Genomic DNA, 16,769 nt, shown 5'->3' with positions numbered 1-16,769 from the left:
ATGTGTGATATGCTCTGTGTAGTTCCCCCAACTCCAGGTAGATCAGGGCTTTCTCTGAAAGCCACAGAGAGGAGTTGTAGGTAAAATACATGACTTCCTGTCCTACTCCATCCAAGGCATACAGAGAAAGGCCAGATCTGAGGGCTGCAGGAGCCAAGATCAGGAGTTACACTCCTTCCCATTTTGGAAGAGTAAAGGACAGATACAAGAGAACACTTAGGGCAAGACTTAAAGCTGTATCTGCCCCGGGATTCCACCCTTTGCTTTGTTTCTTTACTGAAGTTATAGATGATTCCTTCTACATTTGTACAGCTATAGTGGAACAAAAGAATAGCTATTCCCAAACCTGACATATCACAAGCCTTGCTTTAAGCAAATCTATTGATCCTCCAAAATCACCATACCAAAAAGGTACCATACAGCAAGCTCAAGGCCACCATATAACAATAAATCAAGAGAATATATTTGCCTCTCCTGTAATCTATTGCCTCCCTCTGATCTCTGTCATGGCTACCCATTCCCAGGACCTAGAGGAAAGGGGATCTGATGATGCCGTTAAGACTTGTCATCCTCTTGGGGTCAGACAGCAGTATGGCAAGGCTGCAGACCACATCTGTAGAGACGAAAAATATCTGATACATTTATGTCAACCTGAAAGTCTCTGGCCATTTCACAATGAGCTCAACAGCCCAAACAGTGACAAGACTATTATAATCTGGGTATGAAAACCAAGTCTTTCCTTAGCTGTTTGTATGGTCTTCCACAAATAACTTTACTTTCTTAGTTTCCTCATCTGAAAACTGAAAAAAATAATAACATATAATTTGTATTATATCTATCTTATACCAGTCAATTATGAATGTTTTGAATATTTAGATGTTAACTTGGTTGATCTTCACAATGACACTATTCCTATTATTCCCAATTTACAGATGGGAAAATTTGGCACAGAAAATTTAAGAAATACGCTTAAAACTCACACAACTAGTATAGTAAATGACATAGCCAGAATTCAAAATCACGTAGGAAAGGCCCAAAAGTCATACCTGTAAGCATTATGTCATGCTGCATCTCAGCAATACTAATATACATATGTCAGAGGATTGAGTTACAAATAAATGCATGTAAAGCAGTTCATACTTAACAGGTAAAGGACTCTCAAAGGACATTACCTAAAATTAATGCTATTAATTTTAATATTGCTAAGACTGATTCTGATTCTATTTACAGCACCCAATGTTTAAGAGATTCAAAATGTAAGATTTTGTTTACCCAAGATTGGGGGATGATAAAGAACATGATGGTGTTCCTTTATTTGGCAGAAACACCCTGATACCTAATATTGCCCTCTAGGAGCCAGGTAAACATGACTTTGCCCTTTACTCCAAGGATAGGGCAGGTTCAAGAGAGTTTCTGACCCCAAAATGCTCAGAGTGTTCAGTAGAGGAAAACAATTGAATTCTTTGCTTTCAGGGAAACATGGTTCCTTGTTTTTTACTCTGTCCCTTAGATCTCCTGCCTTTCTTCTTGATTTCTTTTCTTTGGACTCTTTCTCCTCCTTCAGTAATACAAACCCAGACTTCTCCTTCCCCATTTTCCTTGCAAGGCTAAGAGGAACCACGATATTAGTATTATCTACTCCATTGTTTTCAGATCTGAAACATTTGATGACTGGGAGACTACCAGTCAGGTGCATGGTCTCTTTGCTAAACTATCACTCATGCTTTGTAAATTTGGATGCCCATACCAAACTCCACCCCCACCACTGGAGGGAAATTAAAGATTGCCACAGTGAAAACTCAACTCAAGTCGCAAGTTTTTCATTATGTTGTTTTATAATTCTTGTTTCCTAATTCTAGATTCTGCTTTTATTAACTTTTTACAAGATGGTTTTGCTACAAATCAAAATTTGGAACCACAACTTATGCCAGTCATGATTAAAGCTTTTCCAATCCTAATAAAAATAAATAAATAGGTCAAGGTACACAGAACTTTATTTTAATGCAGGCTACAACATATGCTCTATGTTAGCATATATTGTGAGTTGCATGTCACAGGGGTTTGGCTCTATTGCCTAATCGTTTGAGCTACTCAGCCATTATGGATACAGACAGGATTAAACGGTCATTGTTTTTGGTATCTTAATCATGTTTCATAGCCATGAATAAAGCAGATGTTTGTGTGAACAAATAATAAGGATGGTCCATAGAGAGAAAACGAGTGCAAGAACCACCCCTAAGAGGGCGGGGGCTATAGTTCATTGGCAGAGCACTAGCCTAGCTCATGTGAAGCACTGGTTTAGATCCTCAGCATTACCACTATCTACATAAAAAATTAGAACCACCACTGAGAATGTGCAATAGGAAGATGCCATAAATTCCATAAGTTCATAAGTATATGAGAGTTGCTTTTTTTTTTTTCCCTGGTACTGATGATCAAACCCACGGCTAGGGCTTTGCACATGCTAGGGAAACACTCAACACTACCACTGAGCCACATCTCCAGTCAAAGTGTTGCTTTCTTAAGGGTCAGAGAATTCAAGTTTGTTTGCTTGCTTTGACACTTGAATTATTTTAGTCTGTGGGTGTACCTTTTTTTGGAATCCTGTTGGAATTCAAAATATGAAAACCTTAGGATTTCACATGAAGGTGTGAAAAAAATTACATATTTAAATGAATCATTCAGAATTTTTTATCTCTCATGGTAATAATAAATAATATTAATAAATCCTATAAAACTTGATATTAAAACCACTTCACCATTTGTCCATTAATTTTCTGTGATTTGCCTCATCTTATACTTTTGAGTATCAAGTATTTAAGACTTTAAAACTCTGTTGGAAGTCTGAATCCCAATCAAGTCCAAGTATCTTACCTTCTAGTGATTCAAAATATTCCATTAGAATAAATGAAGCACATTTCTGAGTTGAATGACAATTTAAATGTGAAAAGTCAATTATAGGTGTGAATTGGTTAATAGTTTAATAAACATGTTACTATATTAACTGTTTTCGAAAAAGAACATTGCACTAAAAATTCTAGTCAACCAAGTTTATTCCTTAGCCTCAACACATTTTTTATAAAGAAACTTTCCTTTCAACAACCCTAATGTCACCAAATGATTTTTCTCAAATTGAGTAGAATTCCAGACTTGTAGATGATTCTACTTTTCAAGGTTTGGATTAAATCACATAAACTAGTTTGAAGTAACAAAGCAAATGAGAAGCAATTTTATTATTTTATTTTTTGCTATGTGACCATGCTAAATCAGTAATGATTTTAATACTTTACATTTTGGTACACATTATTTTATGAAGCTGTGAGTCACTAAAATGATTCTCAAGGTAAGTGCTTTAAAAAGAGAAAAATTTTCTCGCTGTCTTGTTAATTTTCTATTTATACCCTTACTATGTTTAAAAATAAATTTAAGGTATATTTCAACTATAAATACAATAGAATAAAAAAGAAAATTTTGAGTCCAGTAATAGGAGAAAAAGGATAATAAAACCAAGGAAAGAGAAAGCTGAGATGTAAAGTTAGAACAGAAAGTTTACTGCTTAGAGATAGAAAGGTCAGACCCTAACTCATAGTCTAATAGCTAAAATAACAGAGAGAAAAACTATCAGTTATGTAACTCATGGTTTCCATAGGTTATTTTAAAAAAAGATTTAGGCAAACACACGGAGGTATTCCTAAAACTAAATCCTGAGACACAGACATCCTCCCCATGATTCTTCACATAGAAGATTGTGTGAGAATGCAAACAACAGTAATCTGGAGATACTCAGGGCTGCCTCTAACAATGCCTCTCAAGGCAAATCAGTAAACATACATACACACACACACACACACAAAAAAAAATCAAAACTCTAGTTGAGTAAAAGCTTTTGGGGAGAGACATATACTGAAGTGATTTAATAGAAGCAGCAGCTCTTTCTTGTCTGACAAAACATGAATATATTTTATGGCATCTAGAAGAGTAGCTTGACCACACAGCTTCACAACATGTTCTATGAACTTTTGATAAATATTGGTTAATAGCGAATCCAGGGTATTATTTCCCAACAAATAAAAATATAAAGGATTCAAAGTCTCTCCATATATGTCTATCTGAATTTTATATAAAATTCTTATTTCTCTGAGACTTCCTTGAGATAACCAATATTCTCAAGGACTATGAGAAAGTCCTCAAATGTGTTATGCCTTCATTCCTTGCCAAATATGAATGATATGGCCCTTAATTCTTTCCCTTCCTATCCTTCATATTAAGAATAAAGACAAGACTACTCAAAACATTAATATAACATGAACAAAGCTTGACCAGCCATCTACCCCCTGTTTTTATTTGGAATTAATCCATAAAATAAAGAGAAAAGCAATATTATAGAATAGGATGGCAACCTCCACTATTCCTACCTCTCTTGGCTATTTGGTGCCAAATCTGCCATGTGTGACAGTTCACAAAACTGAGGCCTGATTTAAGGGTGCAGGTTTCTTGAAAAGCCCTAGACAGCAATTAGAATCAGTCTGGTGCTTTAATGAACTACCCAGTATTTGTCTGACCTATAATCAAACAGAGATGGAATCTTTGCTCATCAACAGTTCCTAAAAATGGACCACTATTTCTTACTGGATTTCTTTTCTCTCAGGCCTAAGTCTAGATCCTAATTTGACCCAGAAAAATTAATTAGGATTAAACTTGCTTCCTGGGTATCTTTCAAAATGAACCAGGGACAGGGTGCCAATTTAGTTAGGTGAATTTTGATAGTATACATTCTTTGTATTCTCTTCAAACTCAGGATAATCCAGCTCAACACATTAACACTTATTCTTGGAAATGGGACTCCAGTTGATGCTAAATAATTTTTATAAAATTACCACTTACCATCCAGGAAGCTATGTGACAAGATCTATAAACTCAGAGTAAATTAAAAGGTCAATATTACAAACCTATCAACAAAGTCTTTGGAGAAAAAGTTTAGTGTTTTAGCATTCAGTGTCTAGGAAGGAAACAGAAGACAATTTTAAATGAGATTTTGAGGGTAAATTAATAAAGAGACTGTTCACACAGGTGAGAGAAAGGGTAAGAGAACCAAGCTGAGGGTCTGAAACCTGTCAAGACTAATTGACAAGGCACTGTTTCCATCTTCAGGCCTGAAACAGGCAAGGGGAGAAAATACCAGCAAATCGAATTTGAAAAGCAATGAGGTTTCTGGCGCTTTCAAAGATTCTAAAGATTATCTTGGAGAATGCAATTGTTATGGGGTCTGAGGACCTCATTAAGTGTCACTATCTACGGGCAGGTAAGATTATAATTATTCTTTGTTTCATGCCCTCGATTGGAAGGAAAACACCTTTACACAGTCCAACAGAATTCTTCTTATGTTTCTTAAAGTCCTTGCTGATTTCATAAATTTTGCCCAGTCAACCTTTTTTCTTTTTAGATCATTTTATGTGCTCCCCAACCCTATAGGCTTATGGAAGAGAAAGGGAGAAAAACAAATTTAATCCAGGTGTACCCTGCTCTTCATTATAGACGCCAGTTTAAACTCTTTTATAATCAACAATGCATAGATTTATTTATTTGATTGTCAGAGAGCAGGGGAGGAATAAAGACAAGAGAAACTCTGCAGAAGGATGCTATCAGAAACTTTACCTACACGCCACTGTTCATATATCCAAAATGTAATTTGCACATATTCAACAAGGAAATTAAAAGTAATTTAATCTTAAACTAAACAGCTGGTCTAAAACAAAAGCTGGCCTTCCGGCTTTTATTTTTTTCAGTTAAATGTAAAGCTTGGAAGAACACTTCCTCAAACACCCCACAGCACACATTGTTAATGGAAATTATGCCTTGCAGTGGAAATGGTGACACAGCCAAGCATATATTCATCCAATACTGTTCCATACAGAAAAGAGGGAAAATAAGGTTATCAACAATAATTTAAAGGCATTAAAGCTTAAGAATTATTACAGACAACCTGGTATTCCCAGACTGAAAGTTAAACTAGAAACTGAAATGTTTTTCTTGCATGCAAATGACTTATACAAATCTATAGTGATTTTCATCTAATAAGAATCTCCTACTCTTGGAGTCCTGGTAGATATGACTGCAGAAATCAAGATCATAAGTATATGAGTTATGGATTGCCATGGGACATACAAGGTCCATGTTATATTGCATAATTTATTTTTTTTTAGTTGTAATTAGACACAATACCTTTATATAATTTATTTTTATGTGGTGCTGAGGATTGAACCCAGCGCCTCGCATGTGCTAGGTGAGCGCTCTACTGCTAAGCCACAATCCCAGACCCATATTACATACTGTAATTTTCTTCAAATTAATTAGAAGTAACTTTAGACTCCTCCCACTAATATTGGCAGGAAGATTGATACCAGTCATTTGGACTCGGCACTCTCCCTACGACTGCAAAGATAGGTTGATATGTAGGCAAACAGGTAAAACTGACCTTCCTGTCTTCCAGTTCTCAACCAGGGAAAAGCCTCAGTCTGTGGCTGCCACTTGCTTTTGGAGGCCACCCATGCCACTATGAATACTTACCTTCCACCATCTGTCCAGGCTCTTGTGCCCTCTGTGACCTAAGTCAACAAACACTATTTCCTGATGGGCTTCCTGCCCCTGTAGCTGTAGCTCTGCCCTATTAAGCATCATTCCTCAGGCTCCTGACACTCAAACTTGTAGTATCTAAGTGGGTTTAGCCTTTACTTCCCAAGAGACCCTACTCTTGGAGTCAAGGATAAAACCTTTCACTCCTGGGAGATAATATACACATTACATAATTTTTCTCCATTCCATACTATAAACCCAGATTGGTTCCTCCTTCTCCCTTTTAAGAAAATTTAACTTAATTATTCTAATTGCTTTTTTAAAAAATCCCAACTGGTCACACAAACCTTTTAATGACTTTTGTTCCCCCAAAGTTCCATACCAGGCTGGCAGTATCACTAAAGTGGATGACCCTCTGTAGAGAAGAAAATGCAGGCCCTAGAATCCAAAGGCTTAAATACTCTCCTGAGAGAAGAACTATTTCCTTCCTTCCTTCCTTATCAAGTTGCTGAATTGGGGGCGGGGTAGGGGGGAATAGCACAATAATATCTCAGAAGGTGACCCTGCTAAATTTATAATAGATCTATTTGTTCATCCATTAATTCAAAAACTATGTATTGATTTCCAAATCTGTCAAGCAGTAGGAAACAATATGGATACGGAATAGTAAGGGAAAAAAGTTATGGAGTTTATAGTTTATCATCGAATAACAAAGTGAACAATATGGAGTTTATAGTTTGATTATCATCAGATAACAAAGGGAGCAAAAGCACAAGACATAAGCCCTGTGTATGATAGGTGTTTAAACATAGCTCAGATATCACACGCCTTATGCTTTAAAAAAATGAATAAATGGTAGCTTTCATGTGCAATCTCAAAGTTATTGAACAATTGCCAGATTTGGGGAGATTAGAAATGATGCCAGAAGGCATAGAAATTTAACTCAGAACTTAAGAGGAACTTTGACAAATGGAAAAGATAGTTAGGAAATTCCCGAATTATATCAGAAAATGAGAAAATGCCTAAGAATTCAAATGACTCAAGGAACTTTTAAGAGAAACAAAAACATTTAGCTTCTTTTTTCAGGGCAGGGTACTGGGGATTGAACCTAGGGGCTCTTAAATACTTAGCCACATCTCCAGCCCTTTTTTATATTTTATTTAGAGACAAGGTCTCACTGAGGTGCCTAGAACCTCACTAGGTTACTAAGGCTGGCTTTGAACTCAACATTCTCCTGCCTCAGCCTCTGGGGTCACTGAGATTACAGGTGTGTGCCAAAATGGCTGGCCTTTTAGCTTCTTTTTTAAATGCATGTTAAATAAACTGACTCAAACTTTATTTATCATTTCACCTATTGTAGAGCTGTTCTCAGCCATGTTTACAATTAATCAGTATCTGAGTTGATAGAAAAATGGTGATTCCCTCTGCTTCTTCTCTGACCTCCATAAAGAAGGTGAAGACTTAGGTAGAGAAACTCTCCTTTTTGAATAGTCACTTCATATAGTCCCAAGGGGAAATTAAACTGGCATGATCCAGAGCTGATCATCTGTGGACTGAGACCTCTAAAACCATGAGTGCCAAGTAAACTTTTTCTCCTCTCAAATTGTTCTTGACAGGTCTTTTGATCACAGCAGCAAAAACCTGACTAAACATTTCTCTTGGAACAGATAGTGAAATATTTCCTTAATAGTTTCAAGAGGGGAGAGATAAACCTTCTTTTAGGCACAGCATATAGGAAGATCCAAAACTGAGGGTCAAGCAGACTTTGAAAAAAACCGTTGGAAAACCAGCCCTATCTTAAACAGAAGATATTTCTAGAAGCATTGGAAGTCTGTGATGCATAAAATATTACTATAGTAACAACAAACCCCAATCCCAATTTACAGTTGGATTAACTCAAATCCTCACATAAAAGTTTAGAGAAAGGAAAGTCATATCTATATCCATGCACAAAAACTCTTCCCTCAATCACTACTGTCCTGCACAAGAAGTCGAGTTTTCAACAAAGAACCACGAGGCATGTAAGAAGGCAAGAATAAATGTCATGCTGACAAGAAACAACAAAACCAGACTCAGACTCAGACACAGATATTGGAATTATCATGTAAGCAATTTACAATAATTTGGGTGCATTAGCTAAAGACTCTAAAATATCACTTCTCATAGCAGAGTGTTCAGAACCACAAGGTTCCAATAGCATTTACCCAAGGCCTGACAACCAAAAATGATTCCTGTCATTGCAAATGTTCCAGGAACATAGGAGAGAGGGGCAGGTGGAAGGGAAGGAAGAGGAGGAGGAGGAGAAAGAAAAAATAAACCTAAATCTAGCATATATAAACTGCTGAAATACAAAGAGAAAAGTCTTGAAGGCAGTGAGAAGAAAGACCTACAGGGAAATGCAGATAAAAATCACAACATCCTTTGTCCAGGAGAAATGAAGTGATTTACGTATAATACCAAAAACAACAACAACAACAACAACAAAAAACTGAAACAGAAGTCTATACCTAGCAAAAGTGATTTTTAAAAATGAAAGAAAAATAAAACTTTCTCAGAAAAACAAAAACAAAGAAAATTAATTGTCAGTAGGCTTAAAAGAAATGTTAAAAGATTTTTCAGGGAGAACAAAATACTTGACAGAAATTTGAAATTACACCCACACACAAGGTGTTACTACTAATGGAATAAATAAAGGTATAGAGAATTTATTTTCTCTTACCTATAATTGTTTATTACCTTATAAAAGATGACTCTTAAGCCAAAATATTAGCAGGGCATTATTTGTTTATAGCATATGCAAAAGTCAAATTAAGAAAACAATGGCACTGGGCTGGGGTTGTGTCTCAGCAGTAAATCGCTCGCACAGCACATGCGAGGTCCTGGGTTCGATCCTCAGCACCACATAAAAATAAAGATATTGTGTCCATCTACAACTAAAAAATAAAATATTAAAAAAAGGAAACATGGCACAAAGGATGGGAGAAAGAAATTGGAATCAAATTGTTGTAAGATCTTGATACTATGCATGAAACAGAGTATTATTTTCAGGTAAAATGTGATAAAATAGACTTACATGTTATAAATCTGAGGGATTCACTAAAACACTTAACAAGGAGGAATAATAAGGGAATAGTGAAAATAAATAATAAAAAGCTCAATTAATTCTAGGAAGGAGAAAAATGTGAAAGAAAAAAGTAAGGATGGAACAAATATAAAACTGTTAGCCAAATGGTAGATTTTAATTCAACTCTACCAATAAATACAAAAATTTGAATGGCCTAAAAACATTAATTAAAAGAGGGAAAACTTCACATTGTATTTTTAGAAAATAAGATCTAATTGCTGTGAACTAGCAACCCACTTTAAATATAAAGGCACAGATAGATGTAAAAGGATGGAAAATAATGCATCTTACTACAGCTAGGCAATATAAAGCTTGTGCAATTATATGAATGAGACAGACAAAATATCTTTTCTTGGGGGAGGTGCTGAGGATTGAAGTCAGGGGCACTCGATCACTGAGCCACATCTCCAATCCTATTTTGTATTTTATTTAGAGACAGGGTCTCACTGAGTTGCTAAGTGCCTTGCTTTTGGTGAGGCTGGCTTTGAACTCAGGATCCTCCTGTCGCAGCCTCCCAAGCCTCTGGGATTACAGGCGTGGACCCCTGCTCCCAGTGAGACAAGGAACAAGGAATATGATCAGAAACAAAAACAGATACCAAATAAAGATGGAAAAGTAAGTTCTCCAGGAAGATTTAACAATCCTATCTGTGTAGGCACATAGCACAGATATTCAAATTATATAAAGTGGAAAGTAACAGAACTGATAAATCATTATTTATATAATTGAGGAAACAGGTATTTAGAAAATCAGTTAGGATAGATCAGACCTAAACACCACTATCAACCATCCTGACATATTGATATTTATTCTCTATTGACACAGCAATTGCAATTTACACATCTGAGTGCATATAAAATATCCACCAAGATAGACAATATTATGGGCAAGAAATAAAATGTCAACAGATTCGAAAGAATAAAAGTTGTATCAAGTATGCTCTCAAACATAATGGAATTAAGCTGGAAATAGTAATAGGAAAATATCTGGGAAATTCCCAAACTGTGGGAAACTAAAGAAGACACTTCTAAATACATTGGGATAGAATAGAAAACCTTGAAGCTGTAAGGTTCCTAATCTTTTATCGTCAGATGCTGTAAAACTCATGGATTTTCTCATCAAAAACTCATGGATTTTCTGCTCATGAATGAAGATTTTTCCATTTCTTCCCCAAAAGCTCAGGCCACTGTCAATAACTATTCTCATTGTACACCCTTCTGGGTCCTTATGTGGGAATCTGTAAACCCAGAAGGAGTAACATTCTAATGCACGTAGGCAAATGGGTATTAACCCATTTTCCTCCTTTTAATTCTTTTTCCTTTCTTCATATTTCCACTGATATCTTTCTGGGTTTATTTGGGTTATTGCAAATTGATGTAAATATTTACCTACTTACAATTCCCATTTATTACTCTGCTTTGCCACTATGGACAAGCCTGCTTATTTAAAAACAGATAACGCCCTTGCATATATACCCTGTGATTTTGCACAATTTGCTGCTCACTGGAATATAATTTTAACCCATAGAATTACTCATACTCCTACCAAACAATCCTGGCATGAATGAGCACATCTTAACCTAATGACATATATATATATATATATATGCCTTTGTAGAGGAAGATGTGGATCAGACTATGCTTGGCCTAGTGAAGGGATCCTCATCCTACAGGCCTATTCCCATGGAGGTGACAGGGTCTCAGTATTATAAGGCACTCTCTGAGGATCAGTTTACTCAACATAGCCTGATTTTCTCTTTTCATTGATAAACTGAGATCCCAGAGGATTCTCTTGGCCTCTTGAGCCTCTTTCTCCTCCCACTGGCACCAAAGATGAGAATATGAGTGGATTCTTCTTTTCAAAAAGAGGACCTCTCATTTCAGTTGAATTCCCAATACTGAGGGACCATTTGGGGGAATGCTCTCTGGCAAACGCTGTATTTTAATCAAGTGCATAAGTATCATTTTTTTCTAAAAATTTAAATTTAACCACATTTTCAGTTAATTTTTGTCAGTTGTGAACATTTTATCTCCTTAAATGTTGAGGTATCTTTTAGCACTCTGAGCTGCAAGCTCATTATCATGTGCTTTTTTCTCATAGTACATAATCTGCCCCTGATAAGAATGAATGGTCCTCTCCAATTCTTCAAGATCTTTGATTTGCTTTCTATACTTCTCCAGCTGTTCAGTTACATGGCTGATGTTTTCATCCACTTCGGAAAGTTTTCCTCTCACTCTACCTGGTAATTTTCCTCTACTATTAATTTTCTTTGGAGTTTCATTGCATTCTTTTATTTAGTTCAATCTTGACATTAAATTTCTGTTGAAGATTCTGATTCTCTCTTTTACAATTGTGTATTTTTGACTGCAAAGACGCTTGCTCTGTCCTAAGATTTTTAATATGTTCTATAAGGTCTTCCTTTACTTTATCTACTTCAGATAAGAAAGTAAACGTTTTATTTCTTTCTCCTTCTAAGGTTTTACATGGGGCATTTAACGCTGTTCCTTCAAAGCTCCTTTTGGCTGATCATCTAAGTGAGCACCAATTTCTGATTCACTCTTCATTTTCAATTCCAAGTTACCATCATCTTTTATTTCTTCTCCAAGCACAGAAGCCCAATCTTTCATCTGAACCAAGTGTTCAGACAGAGACTATTAGTGTTTTTCTTTCTTTCTTAGAACTTGTTTGCATATACTGTAGAGTCTTCCAATGTTATTTTCTGCTTATTAAAGTCATTCCCTTTTTCTTTCCATACTTCAGCTTCTTGTAAAAGTTGTTTCTGACTATCCTGAAGTTGGGAATTTTCTTTGAAAACCCCTTTTATTGCTTCCTTAAATCCTTCAGCATTCGTTTGAAATATTCTCAAGGTTGTTTCAGCTTTGGCTAATAGTAACTTGTGGGGTTTTGATTCATCTTCTAGGAACTTAATCCTTCTTGATATATCTGCCATCAATTCGTCCTGTAGAGAATGTTTGGTTTTCTCTTCTTTTAGCCCTTTTTCTAGAAAGAGTATTTCATCCACAAGTTTAGATTAAGACCTATCTAGCTTTTCATATATTGCCTCCAAATTTTCTGCTTCTATTGACTTCTTCTCCAAAATGGCATCTTTTAAAGATGACTCTAAGCCTTCATTCTCCTTTTAAACAAGGCTAACTTTTTCAAGTAGTTGACATTTTTCTTCAATTAGTCCAGCAAGTTTTAGAGCCAGCTTTTTTTCTTTTCTCACAAAACACCTGCTTCTAACACACTGACAACATCTCCACATTAACAGAAGAACAGCAAAAAATCCAACAGCTGCATGTATCACCAACTCCCAAGGATATCCATAAGAATGAGGGCCCAGTTTCATATCTACAGACAATGATGCTAAAGCCATGTATACTTCTTCCTGGACCAACTGCAAATACAGCTGAGGGGCAACCCTTAGCCCCTCCATCACACAAAGGCTGCTTGCAGCGTGAAGGAGACATCAAAAAACTCAGAGAGATGCTATGGGCATCCAGAGAGTCCACAAGATGATTTCTATGAGTCCCAGCAGATTCCATGGATCAATCAGCTACTGCAGACACAGTCTTGCCATCCACACCCAAAGGCTGTGGACACTGGGGTCTTTGTTCAGGAACTCAAACCTGCACCAGGCAACAGAGTATACTATTGTGAAAAAGCTCCAGGGGTGCAGGGTGGTGGAGCTGTGGGCATAGACATGGGAAGCCACATTCATAGGCTCTCAAGGGCCTAGCACATTCAACTGCCTGTCAGGGAAGTCTGGGCCCCTTCACTACGCTGTGCATCCTAAAGCAGTGCAGGTTCAAGTCTGTCCCAATTGAGCCAGAGAGGACTCCTCTCCATCCCACGCACCCCTTGGTTTAGTTTCATCCAGGTCACAGTGGAGATTATATGCTATTCCATGAGTCATAATGTCAACCAGTTTAATGTAACTAAAATTCTAAAACTTTGTAAAATAATTTAAAGAGCTAGTATATCATATATTTTTATTTGTACCACTTGCCCTTTTATTGTAATGCCTCATTCCTTTTCCTCCCTTCTTGTCCACTCTTTTTTCCTTCCTTCCATCCTTCTTTCTCCCTTCTCTCCCTTTCCTTTTCTTCCATTGTTGGGAGTTAAACCCCAAGGTCTTCTCCATGCTAGGCAAGCTCTCTACCATTGAGCTACATCTGCATCATTTTGACACTACAGAAGTAATCTGTTTTATTTCTATATAAAAACTCTCAAGTGAGACTATTTCAAAAGTAATTTTTTTAGAAAAGTTGCTAACATGGGCACAAATCAGTTGTAACAAGTTGCTTTTTAAAACTACTGCATATGCAATATTTCTAAAAAAAAAACAAAAAAAAACCGTGGGGTTGGGGATGTGGCTCAAGAGGTAGCACACTTCCTTGGCATGCGCATTTGCACTGGTTTCAATCCTCAGCACCACATACAAATAAAATAAAGATGTTTCAACTGAAACCTAAAAAGTAAATGTTAAAAAAACTCTCCTTCTTTAAAAAAAAACTTGGAATTTGAGTTGGCTTTCACGTCAATTTTTCTAGACTACCACTTATTTAAGTCTTCAAAATCATTTTTTTCAGATGTTCTTTTGACCCCTTATAGGATGAAAAACTCCTAAGTAACTGGGTAATTATAAATATATAGCAAAAAGAAGGATAAGATGTGACTCTTTGAAATGGCTTTAGTTCCTGTAGATAAATTACGTTGTTGTTAAGATAGAGTTCATTGCTTGATGTAAATAAGACATCTAATATATTTTTGTTCCTAGTTATGCTTGAGTTTTTGATCAGCCAAATCTAATGTTTGAAGGAAAGCATTCACTAGTAGTCTTTGGTTTCCTAAATGTCTCTAAAGTTCAAAGGCATTAGGCCACCATGTATGATTAGACCGATTCTATTTCTAAAGCCAGAGTTTTATCAACGAAAACTAAAACTCTTGTCCAGTTCCAAAGGGTATAAAAGTTTAGAAACATTTTGACAAATGTAATTATGTGAGGTTACAAATATGTTAGTTTGTGGTGAATATTTCACAATATACATACATGTATCAGAATCAAATTATCAATTGGGCATGGTGTCACACACCTGTAATCCTAGTAGCCATTTAAGAGGCTAAGGCAGGAATATCACAAGTTCAAGGCCAGCCTCAGCAATATAGGGAGACCCTGTCTCAAAAAAAAAAAAAGATCACAGGCTCTTCCAGTTCCATTAAGCTGCAACACCATGTCTTGCTGTCCTATGTCACCTCATGACCCTGTAGGCCACTCTGGATGCTAAATAAAATGTCTTTTCTCTATTATAATTTGCCAAGGGCAGTATTCAATTATAGCAACAGAAATCGTAGTAAGTTTCAGAGAGATTACTGGTCAAGGCACACAACTAAAAAGCAACAACTCTCACACTCAAACCAATTGTCTCCAGTTCCATACAAAACAGAACCAGTTAGGCAACAAATAAAACACACAAAAACCAGGCTGAAGTTCCTCTTTATTTATCTGTTTGGATGTAAAAGTCACTAAATGAGAGTAGCTTGCTTACATTTATAGCATCTGTATCAAGGTACCTACATTCAAGTGAACTTCCTGAGCCTTTTCCTCATCTGAACATGGGGGTCAATAACAATCTAATCATCATATTCACTATAAAAGAGTTATTCCCATCATTAAAAGGACAAACAGAACAGACATCAAATGATGTTTCATTCCTTTCTACTCTCCTTTTCCTGTTTCTTTGTAGAAAGGAAAAAAAGTGAAGATTCTTGAAAATCATTTTACTTTGAAGGATTCTAGGATTTTCAAATGGTATAGAAACTATAATAGCATATCAAATACTAATAATATACCAAACCACACCCAGCCAAAAAAGTTAAGTCTTAGTCAATTACCTTTGACTTTCCACTCTGTGACATGAGCACCAGGTCTTACCACTTATTTAAATGTGAGAAAATTGTGCACCATTAACATCATCACATCAATCCCCAGATCACCAGAGATGATGACGACAGATGCAGTACCCCATGTGCTTCCTGAACATTTCCAGAGTTCAGGAACAGCTATTTGTACACTTTCCCAAAACTTGTAATAAGGCCTAAATTCTAGTACAAACTGTTTTTCTTTGTAAGATGCAACATTCTGTTGTAGGGAATCAGTAGCACCCTATAATTAGAAACTAGTTAACTGGGTATGGTTGTGCATGCCTGTTAATTCCAGTTGCTCAGGAGGCTGAGACAGTAGGATTATGAGTTTAAAGACAGCTTCAGCAAAAAGTGAGGTGCTTAGCAACTCAGTGCGACTCTGTTGCTAAATAAAATACAAACTAGGGCTGAGGATGTGGCTCAGTGTTCAAGTGCCCTTGAGTTAAATCCCTGGTACCCCCACCACCACCACCAAATGAAAAGATTAATGTTTCCTTTCTGACACGTTACCCTAGGAAATGGGAATCTTCATTCCAGAGAATCTACTGTGCAAAATTTACTGAGACATGTCAATTTGCTCGACAAAAGGATTCACCATCATAGTACCATAAGAGTTTGAAGGAGACATCAAAAAACTCAAGGAGATGCCATGGGCATCCAGGGAGTCCGGAAGATGATTCTTATGAGTTCCAGCAGAATCCATAGATCAAATACAACCAGTAAACACTCTCATAACTAAAATTATTGTTACAGTGGGAAAAAATATCCCTCTTGGTAAACATCACTGGACCACACCAGGGGTCCTCCAGGAGCCCCACAAATAACTCAGACCACCACAACCTGCAGCAATATGCCTTTACTCTGACTGGTACTTATGCCAAGGCAGTTGTAAAATATTTGAATATCACTTCTAGGTATCATCAAAACTGCTTCTTAAGAAAGAAACTTTCTCCCCCTTAAAACTTTAGACACTTTTCTCTTGAGCTATTTGACAGTGTTTTCTACCTAAAAAAATACCAGCAGCTGAAAATAAGATCTAACTCCATGAAATGCATCTCTTCCCTAGAGGATATTTTCACCAAATTATGTATTTTAAAATTTATTTTAGAATTCATACACAGACTGATTAAAGTTTTAAGCTGTGACT

Source organism: Ictidomys tridecemlineatus, unplaced genomic scaffold (assembly GCF_052094955.1).
Source record: "Ictidomys tridecemlineatus isolate mIctTri1 unplaced genomic scaffold, mIctTri1.hap1 Scaffold_102, whole genome shotgun sequence".
Lineage (NCBI taxonomy): Eukaryota > Metazoa > Chordata > Mammalia > Rodentia > Sciuridae > Ictidomys > Ictidomys tridecemlineatus.
Note: the sequence above shows the minus strand (reverse complement) of the source record.